This window comes from Gossypium hirsutum, chromosome A07, assembly GCF_007990345.1.
Source record: "Gossypium hirsutum isolate 1008001.06 chromosome A07, Gossypium_hirsutum_v2.1, whole genome shotgun sequence".
NCBI classification, from domain to species: domain Eukaryota; kingdom Viridiplantae; phylum Streptophyta; class Magnoliopsida; order Malvales; family Malvaceae; genus Gossypium; species Gossypium hirsutum.
Window position 1 is genome coordinate 18662645 of NC_053430.1, and position 17204 is coordinate 18679848.

The 17204-nt window shown below is 31.2% G+C and overlaps 1 pseudogene; it reads left to right on the plus strand.

Moving 5' to 3' along the window:
• Positions 1-17204, plus strand: part of LOC107960054 (ABC transporter G family member 31-like) — a 56389-nt pseudogene that overhangs the window by 11888 nt on the left and 27297 nt on the right.

Here is a 17204-nt window from a genome sequence, read left to right on the forward strand (position 1 = left end):
AGGATCAAATTTGCCCAAGCATTGTTCAAAAAGATGCTTCATCTCATTCTTGGGTTCAACACGAAAATAATCTTGAAAACTTGCCAAACGAGCCTCTAATTTCTTGTCCATATCAATCTATAACTTGGAGATTTCCTATTTTAGTTGCCCCACCTTTTCTTGAGTACCCGTGGTAACACTATCACCCACTAAGAGAGAACAACAGGCTTTTATACCCTTGATACGGAAGAATTAATTTATAGAGAGAAGAGAAGAGAATAAAATAGAGAAAGAGAGAACATAAAGAAATTCCTTAGATTTTTCTTGAATGATTGACTAAAAGCATGAATGGCTCTTAATGTCCAACTAGGGCAGGCAGTTACAAAGTCGTTCCCAAAGTCATTACTAAATCTGTTTTAACAACCTAGGTGATCTGCACCGTGTCACTTAACTTCCTTACAATCCAAAATGCTTCGTATCATTAAAGCCTTTCTATTGCCTAAACGCGTCGTTTAATTAATGTGTTATTTAAACAGAAATTAACTATCTTTTAAGTTCTGTAACATTTTACTTGAGGTTTGAGTTAACTCGAGAAAGAAAAAAAGAAAAAGGAGAAAGATGACGTCTTGTGATTGGTCGGAGGAAAGAAAATGGTGGTGCGTGAAGATGGTGTTCGTGTAACACCTATGGTTTCACATTGGCCAAAAAAGTTGGATTTTTTTAATGAAAGAAGAGAAATTAATAAAGAAAAAAAATGGAAATGTTTTATTATTAATAAAAATAAATTGAAATCAAATGTTGGCATTTGAGTCATTAAAACAACTTGAATTAGTTGACCAAGTGTATAGATTTGATCGGCTTAAACGACCACATAAAAAAAATTAACCAAAACGGTCAAGGGGCTAACTTAAGTGACAAAATAAAAGAAGAGGGGGTAAACTAACAAAAAATAGTAAAAAAAGGCTAAATTTAGAATTTCCTTATAGTACAATGGTCAAAAATGATATTAAGCCTTCTTTATCATTATACTTTTTGAAATTTGAAATTTTAATTTGGATGCAAACTATAGTTGCTAATCCGTTAACTAGCTTTTTGTGAGTAACACGTGGAAAAAAAATAAATTATGTGAAAATATGTTTGACATATCAAACTTTGAAAATAATATAATGAAATTCAAAAATATTGTTTGGTTAGGATTGGAATTTAAAATTCGAAAAATACAAGAATTAAAAATGACTAGATTAAAGTATAGAGATTAAACCCAAACTTACGTATAATACAAAAACTAAAAGTTGAATTTAACCAATTTTATATAAAAGATATTTATACTAGTTTTGTCTATAATTATCCAAAACTTAATAATGATTTTAATTAGAATAAAAAGGTGTAAGAGAATGAAATCTTGGGAATTTTAAGTTTTTAAGTTTGAGTTTATCTATGTAAGTTAACCTTTAGATTTATTATGGTTGTAGTTAATTTAATTTGAGTGTAGTCATGTATAGAATTAATTATTCAGTTCAATACTTATAATGATTGATTTTTTTATTAGAACTATTAATATAATTGTAAGTTCAAAAATAATTATAAAAAAAACATTTTTATACTAAATACTAAATTTCAATATTATTATTCGATATATAGGTAATTAGATATAAATTTAGTGTGTAAATTTTTGCAGAGTTGGATTGGAGGTGCCAAAGGTTGAAGTAAGGTTTCATAACTTAAACATCGAAGCCAACGCTCATATTGGGTCAAGAGCTTTACCTAATTTACTCAATGTTACTCGCGACTTCTTCGAGGTTAGTAACTTACGTATCTTTCTTGTTGTTCATCTTTTTTTGTTAGTATGATGGATGGATATTCATTGATATTATATTAATAACCACAATAATGTTGTTTTACAGCGTATCCTAATAGGATTGAGGATTTTGCGTCCTAATAAATGTCGGTTACACATATTGAAAGACATTAGTGGTGTTGTTAAGCCAGGAAGGTAAAGACTCACTACTTGCATGTGTTTTAATGTATAAACCATTTAATATAAAAGCTTGGTAGTGGTTGGAGATTAGTAATTTGTTGTTTAGGATGACGTTGCTTTTAGGACCACCAGGATCGGGAAAATCTACCTTGCTTTTAGCTCTTGCTGGGAAACTTGACTACAAATCTTTGAAGGTAAGTATCAATCTTCGAGCAAATCACATGCTTGTTACTGTTATTTTCATGAATCACTCGGTATCGCCTTTCAACTTGCTTTTCTCCTTATACAAAAAGTTTTATTTTATGCTTTGCAGGTTAGTGGTGATATTACATACAATGGCACAAACCTCAATGAGTTCTATGTAAGAAGGACTTCAGCATACATTAGCCAAACAGATAACCACTTACCAGAGCTAACTGTTCGAGAAACATTTGATTTCGCTGCTAGGTGTCAAGGTGCAAGTGAGGGCATGGCAGGTTTGTCTACTTCCAATATCGGCAAATATTAGATTTTTGTTAAAAGCAGTCTAAAATATATTTTTGTGCTAAATTAATTCAAATATTATGATATTAATTTGGTATCATGAAGTTTACACCTTTAGGAAAGAATAATTAATGTAGCAATTTTAAACAGTGTTTACAAGTACTATTTGATAGAAGAACCCACAAACATTCTATTTATATCTAGTTTAGGTAGTTAACGTGCACCCATTGGAACATAATTTTTGTTCACTGACTCCATCTGGCTTCACCCCTCTCTAAGATTGTGTTTTACACCCCTTCGACGTTAAAATATCTTCCAAGACTTTATATTTTTTTTGTATATTTAGAATTTTATTAATATATTTTTATTTCAAGAAATTTAATTATTTTATATTTTAATTAAAGAAAATTACAATTCCAATTATTCAAACATTTATAATTATTCTATTAAATTAAACTTTCTTTTTTGGCTACATGAAAGTTTAAACATGAGGGTTTACTCAAATAGAGACATTTGCATGCCCATCATGTGGGCTGTCACAAGTTCATGTCAAGGTCCACTCCAGCTACTCCCATCACTCTATCATTGACTCTAAAAAGGTTGAGTCAAAACATATTCAATTACATCCAAGTAGAGTAGAGTACTTCAAAACTTTACTATAGTAGGACACTAAGTGGCGATGGGCCCACGTCTAAACTCTCTCTTTACAAATCCTTTCTTTCTCCAAAGAGTGCAAGATTCTAGAATCATGACAAAGACCTTGTCTAAGAAAAACCCAACTCTACAACCCTCTTAAAACCTAGACTAGGAGCTCTCAGAATCATCGTGTGAACCGTTCTTATAACTTACTATGCAACATCTTGCATCAACAATTAGCTTCATCTGTGAGAAGAGAACAAGAAATATGTCTTTATTGAATTAAAACAACCTAATTGTGAAAAACCTAAGGAAATTTAACTAAGCTTCAACAACAATATAACCCTTCTATATCATTTCAAGCAACATACCAACAAAAAGCTACATGTCGAGGATATCAAACCAGGGTACTCCAATATGGTTACTAGTGATCTTGTTTGGCTACACAGATTCTTAGCCTTTTTAGATCAACCGGCCAGAGGTCCCACGATTCTTTTTTGCAATAATCAAGCGGCTTTGGATATTGCCGCCAATTCGGTTTTTCATGAGCGCCTTACATCCCCTATGACTTCAATTATGAACAACACCTCACAATAATATTGCCTACTATTCCTTCCACAACATTATCCAAGGTATAAAGATCAACTGCCAGCCCCACGACACTACCAGGGATACTAAGAACCAACACCACCACTACTTGCAACAAAAGATCTTGTAGTCCAAAATTCCACCCTAAATTGCCAAAAATATTCTAAGATGCAAGGTCAGCTGAAAATCATCCTCATCCAATTCGAGTAAAAGTAATAAATAAACAATGAAATGCCAACTCATCCAAGAGCTTTAACTTGGCCAAACCATTTGACATTTGAGAGAAAATCTCATATAGCAAATTGACCACATCCCGACGTGCATGTGGTGGGGCCTATAAAACTGCAATTAAATATAAAATTGAAGTGCAGTATCTGCAAGTATATATGTCAAATTGTAATATAGTTAAAGTGTTACAACAGAACATTGTGAAGTATTGCGAGGATCGTACCTAAGGAAGGTCTTCCTAAACTAAATTGAAAATTAACACACTACTAGGTCTAAATAATACTTACGTACTAATTATATTATGACAAGAAAATAATAACAAGATGATTTATCAAAGAACATACAAATAATTACTAAAATGAAATAATTGAATTTCAATCAAGTTAAGTAGATAGAAGATTAACTCGCATCTGTATTCATGATTAACTTCAGATTTAGGTTTTTAACGACTTAGCTAATGCTTAACCTAATTAATACCTTTTAGCCTATAACTAGATTAATTTATCAATTCAAACTACTTATTGTTCAAACTAATACTTAAACCAGGTTAGGTTAAGTTGGTGTTAAGTAGATTATCCTTTCGGCCTCATCTACCTAGGTTTCTTCCGAAGGTCATCAATCATAGGGTTTAATCTCGCTTAACCTATTCGAACTAAGGGCCAGTTCTGCATTGCTTTTCAAAAGCACTTCTGGAAGAAAAGCTGTGCAGAATAAGCTGCTTTTGGCTGAAATTTTTAGCTTTTCAGAAGTGCTTTTCAAAAGCACTTCTAAAAAGGAGAAGCTAAAATTTTTAGCTTTTCCTCTCCCAAAAGCACTTTTAGTGCTTAATTACTTTTTCACCCCTCCAATAACATAGTACTTTCCCTTTTTTTTCTTGGTACTTAATTACAAATATGTTAAAATCATTAATTAAAAATAAAATTATTTTTTAAAATACTAATTACAAATATTTAATAGTTATATTTAAATATTTAAAACATATTTTATATATTCTAATTAAATTTTATAAATAATTAATATTTATTGCTTAAAAATATTTAAAATTTATATTTTATATATTAAAATATTAACAAGAAGTTATATAATTTTTTATATTCTTACTAAAATATAATAATATTAACTAATTTAAATATTATTTAAATATATATTTGTTACTTGATAATAACATGTCTAAAATGGACATTTTATTTCTCAAAAGCACTTTTTGACAGTAATGCTAAACACTCAAATTTTAAACCAAATTTTTCAAAAGCACTTCTCAAAAGTACTTTTCCACGACACTTTTCAAAAGCATTGTCAAACTAGCTCTAAGTTGTGGTAAATCCCAACCCTTAGCCAATCATTCCTATTTCCGCTTGTCAATCTTCCTAGGGTTCTTAGTTCATTGTCATACCAGATGCATTTTTCACTAATCGAATTTTGCACATTCAGAATAAATGTAAAAACTAGAGAAAGGATAAGAGAAATCTAGATCCGTGAGTATTTATTGAAGCTTGATTGTTGAGGCCCTTGAATGAATGTTGATCTTGATTTGATTGAAGTAGAAACAAAAGTAAACAAGTAAAATTGCTAAAAGAACTGAAACTGAACTTTATTTGAAATAACAAATTGTTTAAACAAAAAAACTAAATTGAAACCCTAATTCTAAGAATAAAAACAATTAATTGCTGAAGAGAACCCCTTTAATAAGGTTTTAAGAGCTTAATATTTATAATGTTAGGGTTTGATGATCAAATTAGGTCAAGTTACAAACTCTATAACATGCTAATTATCATTGTGTGGACGAAAATACCTTTAGTTGTAAGTTGGGCCTCCTCAGACTAGTGTCACGACATCCTAGGGCTGTTGTAGCGACATTGGACATCGATTGCAACCCCTCTGTTAGTGCAAATATTTGGTGAGGAAAATATTAAACACATGAACGAAACACAAACAAAAACTCGAACAAGAAACGAAGCAATAGGATAATGTTCCAAGGTGTGTATCAAGCCACTATCTTTAAGGTTCTATTCGCCCCCACCTATACTCAGTGTGCAAATAAGTTTCAAGCAAATGAGCCTCGAGGATACAATGAAGCCCAATGACTATTTGAGTTTTGCATTAATGAAAAAAGTCCACTAAGCACTGAGTAGAGTATAATAAGAAAATCAATTTATATAAAGAATTTCTGCAGTATTTATTTATAAAACAATCTAATAATAGTAGAAGATGGAGGAAGGATAGAAAGAAATTTTGAGAAATTGTTGGCATTTTTTCCAAATGAAATCTCACTCTTATTTATAGGAATTTTCATGTCTCTTTATAAAGACATCTTTCAATAGGTGTCTTTTCTGAATAATCACATCTTTTAAAGATGCATAATTATTCATTAATATCTCTTAATTAAACATAACTATTCAAGTAATATTGTTTGAATAGTTATAGTTCTTTGTAAAAAACCAAGTGATATAACTATTGACCAATAACCAAAATATATAAGTTTTGATTAATTATACCATTTCATTTATAGTTATTGGAACACTATAAATATTTGAAAATGTTCCAACACCTTCTTGGTTTGAAGTTGGATGTCGCGACATTAAATGGTTATTGTCGCTATATCGAAGGCTGAATGATCCCCCTCTAGGTTTGAAGTTTGTTATCGCGACATTGGGTAGTTGTTATCGCAACACCGATAGTTGGATGTTCCCCTTTGAGCTTCGAAGTTGGATGTTGTGACATTTTATTTGAATGTTTTGATAGCCAGGGCAATCCACTGGCTCATCGACCTAAAATGTTTTCTTGCACACTTAACCAACAAGTTAGTTTCCTCCTTAGGTCCAGATTGGCTTAATAGGACATTAAACACACTAAAAAAATCATTTTATTTAATTCAAATGTGAAAGTACTAAGCCTATAAATTTAAATAAAAAGATAACAAATTGCTCGATTACAAGCTCATTAAGTTTTTAATAGAGCTTAATTTGCCACAACAAATTGTGGTAGATAAAAAATACACCCCGGAGCAAGAAGACATAGCTTCCTCGATCCTTGGTTGACATTGAAATCAAAATAGAGTAGCCAAAGATGAAGAATATTAGCCACTAGTGATCCTCTCTCAAAGGTAGAATGCCCTTATTATGGAACAACTAGAATATTTAAGAAAGAAGCTAAGCAACCTCTATAGAACAAGGCCGAAGAAGATGTAATAGGCATCTTATTTAAATGACCCCCTTGCTCCAAGGTCACTAGCAAGATAATGCCTACAACTTTTGGCACTCGGAGGATCACCTAGTTTAGGAAAATAACCACATGGAAATTTTTGGGTTCCTCAGATGCACTCAAATGTAGATTCTTCCCCATAACCCTTAGGTAACAGAGTAGAACCTATCTTACCATCTTTCTAGGAACCATTTGTATTTTTTGAACAAGCATAGCTATTTTTCAACCACTTTCCAATAAACCCAATTTCTAAGTCCAGCCGGTCTTATTTCCCTCTAATAACAATCTAATGAACTACCTTGATACTAAATATGCTACTTCAACGTTACTTAGATAACCAAGATGTTAACCAATAAATTTTCCATGTCATTATTCATCTGTAGAATAAGCCATGATAACCTTTAGTATGCTCTACCTGACGACAAACTTGAGAGGCTATATAACCTCTATGAAAGAGTAAGCAACTATACTAAGACAAAAGAAATGTGAATGTTTAACTTTGTCACCTTGAATAGTGAACAATACAAATGAAGCCCTAACCTCGAGGTAACTTGAGAGGCAACACTTCTTATGATCCCCTAAGAATGCAAAGAAAGGCTCTATAGGGCATTCATTGATGAAAACTTCCAAAGGAGAAGAGGAGCCCCATAAGACGATTTTGATACCTATACCCCTTTGAATGCCTCGCCAGCTTAGATCTTGAGCAAGGTAGAAAGATAGGGGAGCTTTGAGTCTTCAGTTAATGGAACTTAATAATCTATCTCATCTAATAGTCAATTTAAGGATCTTAATGGGGATAAACATCAAATCTCATCTAATAGTCAATTTAAGGATCTTAATGGATATAAACATCAAGGTATAAATACCTGAGTTAGTGAATAACTAACAAGTGTCTAAAAAATACCTAAGTTAGTGTATATTTTATAGGCATAAGCTAAATCATTAATCATCATTCTCATTCATCTCCACCCCCTAAATAGGTTGTATCTTATAGGTAGCCCTAACAGTTGGTGTATATCTTAGTTTGGTTGTTAATTATTCGATTAGATTGCTAAAATCCAACCAACATCTTGTCACACACTCTCTTAATATTTTTATTAACCTAACTATTACTTATTAATTTGTAATTACAAATTAAATAGTTAATCTTATCAACATTTAAACTAACCACTTAAATTACTAAGCCATTAACTTACAATTCCCCAATCAATAGGAAATATTAATTCATCTGGAAATTCAAAACAAATACATGATTAATAATGATAGATAAACTTGCAAAAGAGATAAGAAATATTGTTCCCATGAAACTTAATTCTCTTCAATACCAAATCCGAGAATTGATTGAAATCCACAAGCAAATCTATGCAATTACTCTTAAAACAAGGAATATGTAAAGAAAAGTAAAAACAATTATGGCTACTATTGTAATGCTCTCTCTCTCTCTCTCTTAACTATAATAAACTAGGTATATAAATGTGTTGCATAATGATTTTTAGGATTAAGAGTTGTTCTAGATGTGGAAAGAACAAAATTGGCTTTGTAAAACCAAAGAAAAATTAAGAGAATATTAACCTAAAAGTTTCATGATTGGGCATTGTAGCACTCATGTCTCTTTGTATTTTTAGCTTCCTCTTATTTTGTTCGATCATTGTGCTAATCTACACCCAAAAATCTCTAATAAAAAGGCTTTCTAATTTTCATAAAAATCATATAAAAACTTGTTAAAAAAAAGAAGTAGTAAAATAACTATAATAACATTGAAACTAGAATTTATGTGATTTATGAAACGAAAATGAAAAACAAACTAAAGTGCCATATAATTATGCAAATTCGCTAAAGAAACAAACTAAATGGAAACAAAAAGAAGATTATGATATGATCATGATGAGAAATCATTAGAGGTTATACTAGTATATAGTGATAACACAGATGACGTATTTCACTGAAAGGTTAATTGAATAGGGAGAACATTATATTTGATTTCGCTGAACAGTTCATAGAGGTGAAGGTATCCATCACCCTCCTAATTACTATGGGTGATTGAAGGCATACCACAACAGTAATTGTAAAATTTCTTTTCATGGACCAGCCATCAACATATCCCTTTTTTGGTTAACGACTAATACAAAAGGCCAAGTTACTTCTAGTGACCATTTGCATGAAGGTAATATTCCTAACCCTAACTAAACTGGGGTATATGCAATCTAAACAAAAAACAGTGAGATAGTTCCACATTACTTTTGTCCAATTAACTTAATGAAGACAAAGATCACTAACATAATATTTTTGGAAAATGACAAAGAAAGAAGCCAGGAGAATGATAATAGAAACCTAGGTAAACATAATTACTAAGAGCATGATGAGCTTGGGAAGTTTGGGTGTTTGGGGTTAGATAAACCAATTTAAAGGGTAGATAGAAGATTTATAGCTCTACCATAACGACCCAAGAGAGTAACTCAAATCTATCCTACCTTCCCCAAGAACAAGAAATGCATCCTAAATGGCTTGCTTAGAGAGAATGTTGATGTGTTTATATGATCAACAAAAAATATCATGTTGGAAATTTTGAGTGGAGAGGATAGATCCGGAGACAATATTGAATTAAATAGTATACTTCGAGGTACGGGTGATGCTTTTCAAAGAGAACTATTTGTCCCTACACAAAGTTGCTAGAGGGTTAAGACAAAGTTCCTCCCGGGATACAATGAAGCTTTTGAATTTCCTTTGATTAGTAAAATCGAGGAATTCCCTAACTTTTACTCTAATTTTTGAAAAATAGAATTGATTGTAATATCTTTGTGAGCAACATAGACCCTCTATTTATATACACTCAATGGACACTATTTTGAAGAGTCACAACCCTTTACATTTGATTTCCATGGGATATGTTTTTCTAGGAATTATGACTAATGGAAATCAAATGTGTCCATTGAATAAATCATCACTTTCTAATAAGTGCTCATGAATAATAATGAATTTGAAATCTACAATTTCCAACATGTCAAATATTGACACGTAGTCATTACACACTCTTTAAATGTCAACCTTGAAGTCAAATAAAAGAAGCGTAGGATTTCACAAAAATAATCTAAGCGGTCAAAGAGTGGTGTGAAAACTCTTAGCAATTGATTTCATCAATGGTGGTATACCTGAGTGGCTTTCTAATGTGCTAATGGTGATAAAGGATAATGGGAAGTTGTGCATGTGTATGCATTTTATTAATTTTAACAAGGCTTTCCCAAAAGGTAGATTCCTAGTCCTAATGATTGATAACTAGTCGATGCATCAATAAGACACAAACATTTAAGTTTCATAGGTGTGTTCCTAAACTATAACCAAATCCTATTGGCTTTAGAAGATTAAGAGAAGAAAACTTTTATCAAAGAGGATGGGCTATTTTGTTACAAGGTAATGTTTTTCGACTTGGAAAAAATATATTTATATGATGAAAACTCATCAATAACTAATTAGGTTGAAAATAAATAAACCTTGAGTTACATTTGAGAAGAGAATTGCACAACCCAAGGTAAAAGAATAAGGCAAGATGTGCATACCCTATTCCAAATAAATATCATAAAAAATAGATAAACCATTCATATCTTATGCCGATAACCATCCATCATACATTCATAATAATTATGAACATATTAAGTTAACATTAGATCTATTTAATCAACTTGGAAATTTCAAAATTTCTCAAATTTAATTTAAATAAAGAAAATTGTAATATAATTAGACTTGACCAAAATTAAATTTCTTTGATTAAAACAAATTTTTTGATTAAGTCTTAACTCGATTGGCATGGGCATTGTTGCCAATGCGGGAGGATGTGTGTTCGAATGCGCTGAAGTGTATTATCCTTTTATTTATGGGTTGGGGAGGTACTGTGGATAGCTTCAGGCATTGTTTCAAAAAAAAACATTTATGATCAGAACCTATAATAAGATTGTTAAAAAACAATTTTAATTTTGAATTGTAATCTAAAAAAGTATTTTCGATAACTACCATTTTTTCAAATCAACATGGATTTCAATTTTTTTTAAAAACTAATAGATTCCATAACTTTTATTTATAAATTCATTAAATAAAGATCAAAATTAAATTAAATTCTTAACATTTAATATTTCATAAAATTCTAACCTTAATTTATTTTTTTAAACTTTATAAAAATTAAACTTCTAACTATTAGATGTTTAAGCCAATTGAGTCTTAACTCGATTGGTACGGTCATTACTATCAGTACAGGAGGACGTGGGTTTGAGTGCGTTGAAGCGCATTATCCTCCTATTTACGGGTTATGGAGGGCTATAGGTAGCTCTAGGCATTGTGTTAAAAAGAGCAAATATGATTAGAACATATAATCAGATTGTTCAATAAAACACTATTAGGTGTTTAATTTTTTTGCATTTTTTCATGTAATATCTATTTTTCCGGAGAAAGTTACAGTGTTATGTTATATCCAAGACATTCTACCTTAAGCATTTGTCATGGTAGACCCATTTCGTGATCAATAAGAGTATAACACTCAACATATTAAAAAAGTCGATGCCACAAGTCTAAGGTTTATTTACACTACTAATACATGAGATTATTTCCAAAAAATACGTGAGTGAAATATCAAATGGAACTCTCATAGCAAGTCATTTTGAGTATACTTATTCTCGTAACAAGCACTTACGTATTGTCCCCAAGTATCCTATCTTTCAACTTATGAGTTTAGTTATATGTATTACATTCATGGAGGTTTAACAGATGCCGACCTTTAAGCATTTTTATGTCATGTTTTGACAATACAATGGCCAAGAACGATATTGGCAGCACAACTTTAATGCATAGGGATCTCATAATTATAACTTTTACATTTCACTTGTAAAGCCTTATGTATTCCATCAATTTACATAAGTGTTAAACTTCATTAAAAGACATTTTACTTATTGAAAAAGAAATATCTCAGTTTTTTAAAATTATTAATAATAAAATGTTTACTACCAAATAGTAGTTAGTGATTACAAGCACACTCAACTCTCCAACTCTCCTAAAACCTACACTAATGGCTCTTAGCACCATCATGTGAACTGCCTTTAATCTCCTCCACCATATCTTTCATAAACAATGATTATGCTTTGCTTCTAACTTTTGTTTATTTTACTACTTCTTTTTAATACTAAATATATACTTCCAGGGTGTATGAAGGAATTAACCAAACTAGAAACAGAAAATAATATACGCCCAGCTCCGGAGATTGATGCTTTCATGAAGGTCAGTTTTTTTAAAAGAAGAAAAAAGTTATGAGAATTATCGATGCAATTGTTCTCATCATCATCATCATCATCATTATTATTATTATTATTATTTACAAACTTGTTTCTTTTACTTAATTTTGCATAGGCATCATCTGTCGGGGGTAAAAAGCATAGCATTTCAACAGATTATATCTTAAAAGTGCTTGGCCTTGACGTATGTTCAGAAACTGTCGTCGGAAGTGACATGCAAAGAGGTGTCTCCGGTGGACAAAGAAAAAGAGTTACTACAGGTGTCTCTTTGATACAATTTTTTCATCATTGAATTTTGCCAATTAAGATTCTTATCGCTTGCATTATCCACATTTGATGTTATATACAAAGTTACATTTCTATACTTAAACCTTGGAAGCATGAGATTGTTTTTAATATCTTATAATGCAATATTAATTAATTAAAAAAATAAAGACTTTACTTAGGGTTATCATTTGACTTTTAGTTTAGACAAATTATGGTATTGTCCCTGTGCAGGAGAAATGATGGTTGGGCCGAGAAAAACTCTTTTTATGGATGAAATATCCACTGGACTTGATAGTTCTACAACATTCCAAATTGTAAAATGTGTGAAAAATTGTGTTCATCTAATGGAAGGAACTGTACTCATGGGTCTACTACAACCTGCACCGGAGACATATGAGCTATTTGACAATATAATGTTGTTATCTGAGGGATATATGGTGTATCAAGGCCCTCGAGAAGATGTTTTGGAATTCTTTGAGTCATTAGGATTCAAATTGCCACCGCGTAAGGGTGTTGCAGATTTTCTTCAAGAGGTATTCATTTCTCCATAGCTACATTTATGGTTAGATATTCTTTAGGTACTTGCCTAACTAGTTGTTGTTGTTAGGTGACCTCTAAAAAAGATCAAGCTCAATACTGGGCTGATCCATCGAAGCCTTATGAGTTTATTCATGTTTCAAAAATGTCAGATGCATTTAAAAATTCTAGATTTGGAAGGTCTCTAGAGTCAACACTTAATGTTCCATATGATAAATCTCGGATCCATCCTTCAGCTTTGTCCAAAACAAAATATGCTGCATCAAAATGGGAACTTTTAAAATCGTGCTTTGCACGAGAAAAACTACTGATCACTCGGCATCGTTTCCTTTACATCTTCAGGACATGCCAGGTATGCTTTAGGTTGCTTCCACTTTTGCACTTATTATGTTCACCTTTGAATTTTACATCATAATGTGACATTGATTCTTAACCATCATTGTTTCACTCCAACCAATTCATAGTGAAATTGTTTAATTACTACTAAATTTTGTCACAAGAGAAAATCATGTTATTAGAATTTCTAATGAACAACTAGCTTTTGTTGAAAGGGTTCCAACAACCCAGGAATAAGAACAAAAGTTGAACTCTATTAGTTATTTACTAAATCATTGGTTCACGAATAACTCTTGGACAAAATGTAAGAAAATATGTTGTTTAGTTATCAACCTCATTGGCAACTCCTATTTTTCTCTAAGTACCAATTTTACTCAAATTTTCTGTCTTGAATCTTGAAAGTGATGGGTATATGATAAAAGGTAGATAAATTTAGGTGTTTCTATTTCTTAACCTAATTTAATGTTGAAGGTATAAACCATATGACCACCACATGAAAATTTAGAATTACCACAATTTTTTATGCTATACCTAAATTACTCAAAACCTCATTCTTTGAAGTAGAAAAAATTATACACTCATATGCATTCAAATTCATGTTCTCTAAGTTATCGCAACAATAATGGTGCTGGAATAAATTATTAATAGAGGAATGTAAGACCAATAAAACTATAGCTTCAAACAATGTAACATATTTGATGTTTATTAAGAAAAATGGCGAAATCAATTATTAATGAAGGTGAAATAAAGTATAATTTGATCAATGACAGTGCGTCAAACATGGCTAATAAAATTTTGTAGAAAGTATGGCAAGATAGTTGACATTTTCATCATTAGGAATAAAAATTGATAATGGGTTAAGGTTTGTTTTTTCTTACTATTGCTAAAGCATATTAGGCAATTTGTGGTTTCAATAGAGACAAATTCTTTAGTAAATTGTCAATGGTAAATCTTGCCAGATTTAATCCTAGGTAGAGCTTTTGCAGAAGTACTTATATGGTGACACAGTAGTCGCCTTTGTAAAGGAAATGGTAGGAATAAAAGTAGTGGTTAAGGTTATTGACGGCACAATCCATATTGATAAGAGATTGAAGCGGAGAGAGTAAAAGAAGGATTGAATTCAAGTTGTTTGACTCGAAAAGGAATGATTTGGATCTGATCTGAAAAGAAGAAATAAACAAATTTAGTAATAAAGAAATAAAAAAATAGTAAAAGAAGAAATTTGGAAATAAAAAAATAAATATAAGAAATAAATAAGAAATAGAAATTTAGATGAACGAGTAAATCGATGGATATGTTGGATAGAAGGATAAATATCCAATTGAACCCTTTAAGATATAAATCCCAACAAACACAATTAATCCTTGGCAATTTGAAGGGTGAAGAATGAATTCCCACGACTCCTTGAAGAAAATCGAGAAGAAAACTACTAAAAATCATAAGAAAGAAATCTTACACAAAGAAATAAACTCCCAAAGTTGAAAGCTTTATTAACGAAAACAATTATCTGCTTAATGAACAATGAAGAAGCCTTTATATAGGCTAACTAAGTACATCCAGATAAAAATCTGAAGTATACTAAAACTCTAATTAATCTAAATAAGAAGTATTTTTAATCTAAACTTTCTTGTTTGACTAAGAAACATAAAACTCCTAAACAATTTAAAATACTTAAACAATATCCAAAATTCGTAATAAATAAATAATAAATAAAATATTTGGCTCATATATAATAAAAATTAAGCCTACAAACTGAACCTAGTATGATTTAAACTCGATTAAAAGCCCAAAACTCATAATTTTCGTTATAATCCCATCCAAAAAATTCTACTCCCGCAGTCTTCATTAAAGCAGTCATAACTTAAGCTCCCAAACTCAAAATAAAGTGATTTAAAGTGCATTTTGAAGCTAAGAGATAGATTTTCGAACACCATGAAGACATCTCAACGCAAAATACCTAAATCCCATCGAAAAAGTCGTTACAAATCTGTTGATTTCTCAAACTTAAAAATTGGCAACTTCGGTGAATGAAATTTAATAAATTTCACGTCATCCGTGCATGTGTATCACATATGGATGATATGGAGCACAACATAGAGAATGTTTCAAATGACTTGAATAAATTAAATGAATGGACTCAATGCAAGAAGATCCAATAATTAACATTTGTAGAGGCTTTTTTAACCTTTCATTTCGCAATTCGTCCGGCCTTAGGTGATTTCTTTGCTCTGAATGCGCCTCAGTCACCGAAAATATCGTAGAAGGCACCGAAAATATAGAAAAAGCAACTCAATACAAAAGAAGGCTCAAAAGAACATAATAGCCACAAAAAAGTAATACACGCCAAGTGTTTGAGTAGATGCTCTTAATATATTCTTTCACTCAAAGAATACAAAACAATAGGTTTCAATGGGTGATCTAAAATAAGGGGGAGGCTCTCTATGTATAGTTGAGCTCCCTCAAATCCAAAGATATAGCTAGTTTTACATTGACATACGAGATTGAGCCTATCTACATTTAAGGGATTTACACAATCTCAAAGATTACAAAACCAAATCCTATCAGATTAAAAATTACTTTCTGTAACACCTCAAACCCGGCCTAAAAGTTAAGACCAAATCTGGAGGAGTTACATCAATACGTCGAAAATTGATTTAATGATTATCTAAAAACATTCAAAATTTTACTTAATTCATGGTAGAAAAAAAATTTTGGAGTTTAATGTTGGAAACCAAAATCCGTTTTGTTGATTTGAGTGATTTTGTAGTTATGTGTTAAAAATTATTAACTACTAACAAATTTAGCAAAAACTAAGACGAGCTCAGAAGCAGATTTCAAACCCAAAAGATTAGGAACATTTTTGCATTATAGAAAAACAATCCAAGCTCCCACATGCCATCTGGTCCTAAGTTAGAGACTTACCTGAAGACACAAAGATAAACCAAGGGTGAGCTATAGAACCCAGTGTATAACCAACATCAATTACAATTAACAAAACGTAATACATAAATTAGAGTAACATGGAGAATATGATAACGACTATAAGAACAAAATGAAATAAAGTAGGTATCCCAGAGATTTCCAGAATGTAAATATAACAAAACAATACACATCAACCAGAACAAGACAAAGCAGGACATAACAGAGCATGTATGTTTATGCAGATGCAATATTTTTCAAACAAATCAGAATGTAGATTTATCATAAAATGTCCTACCCAACTCTGCCACACACCAAATAGAGTTCTCCTAAGACTCGTCTAGCCAGATCACACCAACAGATAACTATGGACAATGACACCATAATATTTGCAGTTAAAAATTGTCTGAACAGATATATGTGGTCAAACCACCATATTACAGTCAAGCCACCAGAGCGAAATATAATGCAAATAATTAAACTACCAGAAACTTCCTCCTTTCACATCAACCCGAGTCTCATGCAGTGTATCATGGCATGTATATACAGAATCAGAGTGATGAGAATGTAAATCATGATATCATTTAATAACAAAATCAGTAGACATGGGAGCCCATGTTTTGGAAGACAAACTGATCAAACCTCAACAGATCATATCAAATTTTCCATGAAGTCACATGCACAGTTATAAATTAGAATTAGTAACAAGGAATTTAACATATGCAAATATCGTATGTTCTTCATCAATAGAGTAACGTAAAGGGTTATAAATCAGAACC